Below are 8,830 nucleotides of genomic sequence, written 5' to 3' on the forward strand. Positions count from 1 at the left end.
GATGAAGTTTCTATAGATTCAAGCTTTCAGAAAACAAAATAAAGCCTCAACACAAAAATCTTCATGATGGCTCGAATTTTGATACCAACAATAAAATTTAAAACTAAAAAATTAGTATAGATCTTGGAAGTGGTGAAGGTCTGTGCAAGGAGCCTTCATGGAGGGGAAGCAATGGCATAGTAAAGGAACCCAGCTACTCTGATAGCCAACTATGCCGGATGGAGAAATTTTTTAGCATACCTTGGGCCTTGATCCCGGCAACTGTATTTACTCCTCTTACTCTTTGTGCTCTCTCTCTACCTGTATAGACTCCTAGGTTTGCTGCAAATGACTGGATTATGAGAACAAAGATAAGACCAATAAGCACCATCCATGGCAGCTGTTACACGCACCATCATACGTTATTTTTCTGGATCAAAACCCAAAAACTGAAAAAAAAACCCAAAATGAAAAGAAATGAAAAAGAATTTCATCTCTCATCCTTCCTCATACTTGTAACTCGCTCCCGCTTGAAGATCCGTCTCCACTCTAACAACAAATTGATTCAGTCCCAGTCCCACATAGAGAGAGAGAGAGAAATTACAGTTGCCTGATCAAGATAGGCTAGTGAGACAAGAAAACCATGCCCAACCATAAACTTTTTCCATCCTGCTTCGTAGAGAGAGAGAGAGAGAGAGATGTCAAATGACAGAATAAAAGTTAGAGGAGAAAAGGGGGGGATAGAGTTTTAGAGGAGAGAAAATTAAGTGCATACCTTTTGCTCTGGTGTGAGCTCGTTCCTTTATGTCAAGAGAGACTACACCATTGCTTCGCTTCCTTCACAAAAACAAAAAACATGGTTTTCTAGAAGTGAAGTGTGACTGAAATCTCTTTTATTTTTTTTTCTCTTTATTTTTTGATGTCTCTACCTACCTCCCAGGTTTCTCTACAGTGCAAATATTCCCTCCTTAAATCTATCCCATAATCTTAAATCTCTCCATCCCACCTTTCTCTCTGTGTTACAGTTATGATCATGCAAATATTCCCTCCTTAAATATCTCTCGAACTCTCCCTCCATATCTCTTTTCATCTCTATCTCCTTCAATCTCTCCATCAATCTATCCCTTTCTAAATCTCTCTTGCTTATCCTATGACCCTGTTCTTTCTTGACTATCGTATCATCCAGTTTATTGGAAATATTTTTCTAATAGAAACATAGAATGTATGCTATTTCTCGATCTATATACAATATATTTCGAGTTTGGTCTCATTCACTCTTATCTCTCTCTAATTGAACATAATTATTATTTTTGTTATTATTATTGTTCCTTTTTTATTGAATTATTTTCATTATTATTTATTTAAGTTATCAGGAGCTTATTTATTTATGTAATTTATCATCTAGCCTTGTCTTGCTATTTTTCAATGAATTATGTTTCTTTTGATTTCTCTATTTGGAAGTAATATTTTTATTTTTATTTTATAAGTTATTTTTATTTTATTAGGTAACGCCCATTGATAATGAGTATTAAAAAAAAAGATTATTTTTTCTTTTTGATTTTTATGTTAAATGATGTGTCGATTTGTTTTCATCTCAATTTTACTTTTTATACGTGTTTATAATTTTTATATTTTAAAGTTTTTATGAATATTTGAATATTACATTGCTTTTGTAATTACAACATCATATTTTTAATTAAAAATATGCGATGAAGTATATATAAGATTTAATTCTTTTTTTTTAGTTACTTGAATAATTTTTATTTTTTAAGTACGAATTTTTATTGCATCTCCTCTATCTTTGTCTCACTACTTTTCATTTACACTATGTTTCTCTTGATTCCTCTATTTAAAATAACATTTCAAATTTTTTGGTCTCCCTCTGGTCTTATTTTAACACAAATGGTATATCTAAATTATTTCTTTCTTTTATGGTTTTAAAGAAATTCTATTCTTCTCAAGTTGTTACAAATATTATATAAAAATAATATTTAATATCAAATTTATTATTATTTAATAAAATTATTCAATTGTGGGGATAAATTGAATGATATGTAAGATTATGTTTTATTAAAATTGTCTTTCAATAATACATATGTTTCAGTGATTAATATTAAACATATAATGCATATGCATTATATATTAGAGGGGAGAGCAAGTAAACGGTATAGGTGCCTTGTCCCACCCTTCTATTTTCTCCTTTTATCTCTGCGGCTCTCTCTCTCTCTCTCTCTCTCTCTCTTTCTCTATCGTCCCCAAGCATCGCCAGTTTCTCTCTACAGGGAATGAAGGCAAGCAGACAGGATAATTACTTCACTCTAAGTCCAAATAAGTTCGACTACTGGTTGAATTAGTTTGTTTGGATTTTAAAAAATATTAAAAATTATATAAATAAAGGGAAAGGTTTATATAGAGCCGAGGCTCTAAACAATCGTATTAGAGTTTACCTCTAAAAATTTCACTAGAAGAGGTTGTTTTGTTGCCCAAATTTCCTCAAATTGATCATCTTGACATCAAGATGTATGTACATGCGAAAAAAATGGATTTCATGTTTTGGATATAGTGTATTTTGTAACACATTTTTGAACCTTCAATTTTCAAAATTTTCAAGTTTTCATAGATCTAGCGATCTACACTATTTTTGAAGCTTTAAAATTATAAACAAAGATTGAAAAATATTTTAGGCGATCATAAAGATTTTCAGTATCGAAACCACATTTCTCAATACTATTTGAAGGTAGGCTCTAATTTGATCGTTTAGAGCATAGGCTCTATACAAACTGTAACCCATAAATAAATCTTTAAAATGTATAATATATTAAAAAGTTGCCTACTTTATTTTACCATTTCAACCGGTATAAACTAGTTGATTACAAAGTTAAAACTAGTCAAATTATTGACTAAAAATAATCAAAATCTTGATTTTGATTAATATTTTATCATATTTAAATTTTATCTAAATCTGACCCGACCAAGACACCAATTCACAATACAACAAATGGAAGTGTAGATTCAATCTGATCGCGATACCATGCATCGCATTTCTCTCCATAATGTGAGACTTTTTTTTCATTCTCTATCTCTAAATGCATCTCATGGTGCGTTTTCTAATGAACGAGGTCGGTTTAACGTCGCAACCCCTTAGCCTACTTCTCAAGGTTTTATACCTACTTCATTTCAAGCCGTTTCCGATGGTCTCCTGCGTTTCCTCGGAGAAATTAGTTTAATTTTCTGAATTATTTTTAACCATATTCATGAAAAATTTTCATTCAATTTTTTGTATTTAAAAATAGTTTTGTATATTTTTTATTTTGGCTTTTAGTTCCAATTTTTAATTCTTTTTCCAAATTACCTTTGATTTGGACATGTGATGACCAAACAAGAAAGGAAAAGTATAGAATGAAATCATTTACATTTGATACAAGGTGGTTACAATTAATTTTGACCATTGGATTTGAAATTAGATAGTTGTATTTATTCCATTGATCAAGCTCAAACTTCAAAAGAAATTTTCTTGAATTTTGTGACACACGCAAGCAATCAAATTCACATAAGAAGGTTGTAAGTAATTGTGACCACCTTGTATCAAAGGTAAATGGTCTTATTGTATATAATCCCAACAACAAATATGATTAGTTTGAACCAAACTTTTGCAGCAGTTAAGAAATTTGATGACCGAATTGATCTTTCATTGAAAAAAAAAAGATCAAATGGCTAGGTTCTTATATTCATTGTCTGAACACCCCTCAACTTAAAGGTTTTTTTAGCAAAGACCGGTTTGGACATCTAATATCCAATCGGCCATTCACTTAAACGAAATAACAAGTACAAAGATTTGGGACCTTGAATGTCCATACTGGTCTTTAACTAGAAAAAGACAAGTGGTCAGGCTTAGACATTGAATGTCAAAACCTTGGCACTTGTTTTTTTTTTTTTAATTAAAAAATTGGTTTCGAATTGGTTTTTTTTTTCCTTTTTAATTGAAAGATTGGCTTGAAAATTGGATTTCCTAACCACAAAAAACCGTCCTGACATCCAATGGCCAAACCAATCTTTAGCCGAAAGAAAAAAGACAAAAAAAAAAAGGACTCGATTTGGACATTGGATAGTTTAACACCAAGGGTTATTTGGGAATAAATGAAAAAGTGGTATTTAAGAGCGTAATAGACAATATATGAGTCTACTTTTCAATATCTATAAAATTTTGAGAAAATCCTTTAATATGAATTTTTTAAACATTTTACCCGCCAATACTTTTATAGTAAACTCTAAATCCAATCACTGTTTTTTCTTGCTTTTACCCCCAATGTAAAAGTAAATCTAAATGACTAAACTATCATTCCCCTATCTCTCTGTCTCTACCTGTCATCTCGCTCTCTTCCTGCCCTCTCTACCTGTATGCCTATTCTCTCTCTACCCGCCATCTCTCTTTCTCTCTACTTGCTATCTTTCTCTACCCGCTCTCTCTCTCTCTACTTGTCCTCTCTCTCTATCTCTCATTGGACTTAGCTTCAGAAGTCCCATAAGACAGTTCGGCACACTTTTGTGCCGGACTACAAAAAAATTTCAGTGCAGCATAAAATTGTGTCAGACTAGTCACAAGCTCTTGGACATCCAGATGCCCCATAAGACGGTCCGACACAGGTTTGTGTGGGACCGAATTTGTTCGGTCTAGCATAAAATTGTGCTAGATTGCCTTACGGGGCTTCTGGATATCCCCCTATGACTAGTTTGACACATTTTGTGCTGGACCGAAAAAATTCTCATGCTTTTGGAAATCTAGAAGCCCCATAAGGCGGTCTGGCACAGTTTTATGCCGAATCGAAATAAAAATTTTGGTCCGGCACAAAACTATGCCAAACACTCTTATGAGGCTTATGGATTTCCAGGAGCTTATGACTGGACCAAATTTTTTTTGTGGTCCTTCACAAAAGTGTGCTGGACCGAATTTTTTTGGTGGTCTGGCACAAAAGTGTGCCGGACCGTCTTATGTGACTTTTGAAGCTAAGTCCATAGAGAAAGAGAGGGTGGGTAGAGAGAGAGAGGATGAGTAGAGAAAAAGAGGGAGAAAGGTGGGAAAAAAGAGAGGGAAGGTGGGTAGAGAGAGACAGAGAGAGAAAGAGAGAGGAGAATGGTAGTTTAGTCTTTAAATAGTTTACATTTTTATTGTGGGAAGGTGGGTTAAAAGTAAGAAAGAGCAGACACTTCGTTTAGAATGTGATACAAAAAATCTTGAAAGATAGAATGTCTACAAAGTTCATTATGAGGAGGGTATAATAATTTTCCCTAAAATTTTCGTAAACTTTTTTCTTATTATGTTACAAACTGAAAATACCATTTCCTCTTCCAATACGCAAATGGTGATTTTATTTGTGTATTTTATAATAGAGTTCACATGCAATAATTCCATACAGGTGATGCAGATCTAGGAACTTGTAATTACATGCAACAATTCCATACATGTCATGCAGGTCTAGGAACTTGTAATTATTAAAAGAAGTTTCATTTCTTCTTTCCTTTTTGTTTTCTTTCATTAAGAATTTTACACACAAGTGTTATACCTATGATGTGTGATTAACAAAACTTAATTTCAAACACTCAATCAGGATTTGTAAGGCACACCAGACAGTCTTCATAATAATTTATCATTCCTTTTTTTCTTGCATTCTAAGAGCAATAAGTACCTCCTTGGCTTCTTTAATCAATGAAAACTGAGGGTGGTGCATGCCTTTCACTGTTACATATGATTAGTTTCTAACTTGTATCTTACACTTTGGGGAAGGGAGGAAGACAAGAAAAGGTCTCTTACTTGAAATAACTTAGATTGTTTAGGTGATGGAGGTGGTGTCAATGAGGAGAGAGAGAGAGAAAGAAATTGTCAAGGTGATGAAGGTGCTGTGTGATGAGGAGAGAGAGAGATTATATGTTGGACATAGTAAAATCATTGCCAACAGAGTCATTCATCAACATGCTAAATCAATAGAAGTATACTTTTCCTAACTATTAAACCAATTCATTTAAGGATGTGGTTTCTACAAGGATGAGGCCCCAAACAATCAAAGTAGTGCGCACCTTCAAATAGTGTTGAAATATGTTATTCTTTTATCAGAAATCTTTGTAACAGCCTGAAAATTTATTTTCAAATCTAATCATAAAAATTAAAACTTCAAAAATAGAGTAAGCATCGAAACAACCTCTTCTAATGAATTTTTTAGGTTTGCCATAATTTGATTGTTTAGGGCATCTACCTTGTATAACCTTTTTTTCTTCAGTTAATGATCAAGAAAAAAAAAACTAATACGCCACACATCCTTATGAACACATGAGATATGTGGTCATGTGCAGCATTTGCTCGAGGGAAATATATTGTGATCCTTATGACCACAAGAGATACGTGGTCATGAGATTGGTTGCAGGAGAATTAATTAGTTTGAAGGTGATCAATGGGTGGAACCCTCCAAATATTGACATGAATTGGATGGTGGGTCCCACTTTTTCTCCACCGTCAACCAATCAATTCTACTGTGATGGCTCTCATGACCACATATTCTTTATGGTCATTCCTCGGTGGTAAAATTTATCAAATTATCCATGAAAGATGAAAAAATTTAACACTTTATACATATCATGCTATTTAATTTGAATATTGCAAGTGGACACGATACTAAATATTTCATCAGACCGATATTTTGATAAATTTCTCTTTGAAAACCTTAAGCCTTTTCTCACAAAATCGTCAAAGCGGTAAAAAAAATTTGGAGACGAAAGGAGCAATGTCAAACGTGCATGTGACGATGTGTGGGACCCATTTAAATAGCAGAATTCGTGTGTACGGGGCTGTCTTAGCGGAATACACGATTACGATCCAAGCTAGCGTCATGGATTCGGAAAATCCTAGCCGTCCAGTCAGACGATACCATGATTTACGCCTCCCGTGCATGGTGCGTAATGAGAATTGTTTTGCGATTTGATGCTTAGGATTTGTCATTTTAGTGCAATGGTCATGTAAACTACAAAAATTAGAAAGAGAGAGAGAGAGGACCACGGATTTGTCATTTTAGTGCAATGGTTATGTAAACTACAAACATGACAGAGAGAGAGAGAGGACCACAGCCTTGGCCGAAATATGACGCGACTTTACAGAGGGGTGTGGTTTGTAGAAGGCCTAGCCCTAAACAATCAAAGTGGGCCGCACATTCAAATAGTGTACAAAGATATTGTTTCTATATCAGATTTCTTTATAATAGCCTGAAAATTTATTTTTATCTCTAATTATAAAATTTAAAGTTAGAAAATAGTGTAGATCGAGCAAATCTATGATCACTTGAAAATCTAAAAAATTGACGGTCTAGATAATATACTACAAGATGCATTATTTCTAATACTTGAAATCTATTTTTTCTCATGTCTATATATCTTAAAGTCGAGATGATTGAATTCAGGGTTTTCCAGCATTGAAACATCTTTTTTAATGAATCTTTGATGTGTGCCTTAATTTGATTGTTTAGGGCCTCACCTTTATACAAAATTATTTCGTAAGGGCTTGTTTGTTTGGCTAAAAGATATCTTTTAGGAAGAAAAACTTTCCTATTTCTTCTAGAATGTTTAAATAAGTTTTGGGTATACTGTGTTTGAAAACAAATATATATTGACAATATAAATATATAATATATATAACATAACATAATATAATATATAATATAATATATTTTATATAGATTTTATTAATATATATTTGTATTATATATAATATATAATCAATATATTATATAATACAAATTATATTAATAAAATAAATATAAATATATAGTATATATAACAATCTAATATATAATAAAATGTATTATATATATTAATATATTGTATTGATATATAGTTGTATTATATATAATGTAATATAATATATATTATATAGTATATAATATAATATAATATGATATTATATAATAATATTATATTATATCGTGTTCATAATACTATATTATGCATATATTATCTAATATTATATACTATAGTATAACACAAAATATTATAGGATTTATATAAAATATTATTTATTTATTAAGATTATATATTATTGATATATAAATATAAATAAAATATTATTTTGTAAATAGTTAATAGTGAATCTACAAAAACGATATGAAAGATTAAGTTCCTACCTCAAGAACTTAAATTTTCATATTTTAACAAAAAAATGGAAACTTTATTGAAAAATATCTTTCACAAAGAAATAAAGGTTATTGTGCATCGAATGTAGAACTTTTAGCAATTGGAAAGATTTCTCAGCCAAACAAACACGCCCTTAAAGAGCGATATGACTATTGTTTGAAATGCAGTTTTCACGACCCATGAAGAAATGAGTCATCTATTAAAAGTTTATTTTTGAAATGGATTTTTGGACCCAATTTTTAAAAATATGTAATATCTAACATGGAGATCATGAATACAGAAAAATAAATAAATTTCAAAAAATAAAAATAATAACTTTAAGAAGAAAATATTTGGACTGTTAATATCAATTGTTTTTAGATAAATAACCCGTTTACATCCATCATATTACTCACGAGAAGTAAATGTAGAAACGCGTCCCGGGACGCATAAAACAATTTTCAGCATTAAAACAACCTTTCCCGGATTTAAAATTGAAACCTCATGTAAACTGTTTCTTGGTTGAAAATACATGTTTTGACTTTGAAGTTGCAGAGAGAGGACGACTTACCCGAGCATATTTATTATTCTACATAGTAAAAGACAATCAAGAAGACAGAGAGGACGATTCATAATAAGGGAGAGGGAGAGGGAGAGGGAGAGGGAGAGGGAGAGGGAGAGTGGACCATTGCCCTGGGCA

General features: G+C 31.8%; 1 long non-coding RNA gene across 1 annotated transcript; it reads right to left on the minus strand.

Annotated features, from left to right (window-relative positions):
- LOC148779599 (uncharacterized) lies at positions 1-1,231 on the minus strand. The gene is made up of 2 exons (XR_016046553.1): positions 755-1,231; positions 1-648 (listed from the first exon to the last, which is right to left on the minus strand). It is a non-coding gene; the product is annotated as an uncharacterized LOC148779599 (long non-coding RNA).
- Positions 1,232-8,830: the final 7,599 nt, after the last annotated feature.

Source organism: Amborella trichopoda, chromosome 12 (genome assembly GCF_054954075.1).
Source record: "Amborella trichopoda isolate Santa Cruz 75 chromosome 12, AtrichopodaSantaCruz75HAP2 v2.0, whole genome shotgun sequence".
NCBI classification, from domain to species: domain Eukaryota; kingdom Viridiplantae; phylum Streptophyta; class Magnoliopsida; order Amborellales; family Amborellaceae; genus Amborella; species Amborella trichopoda.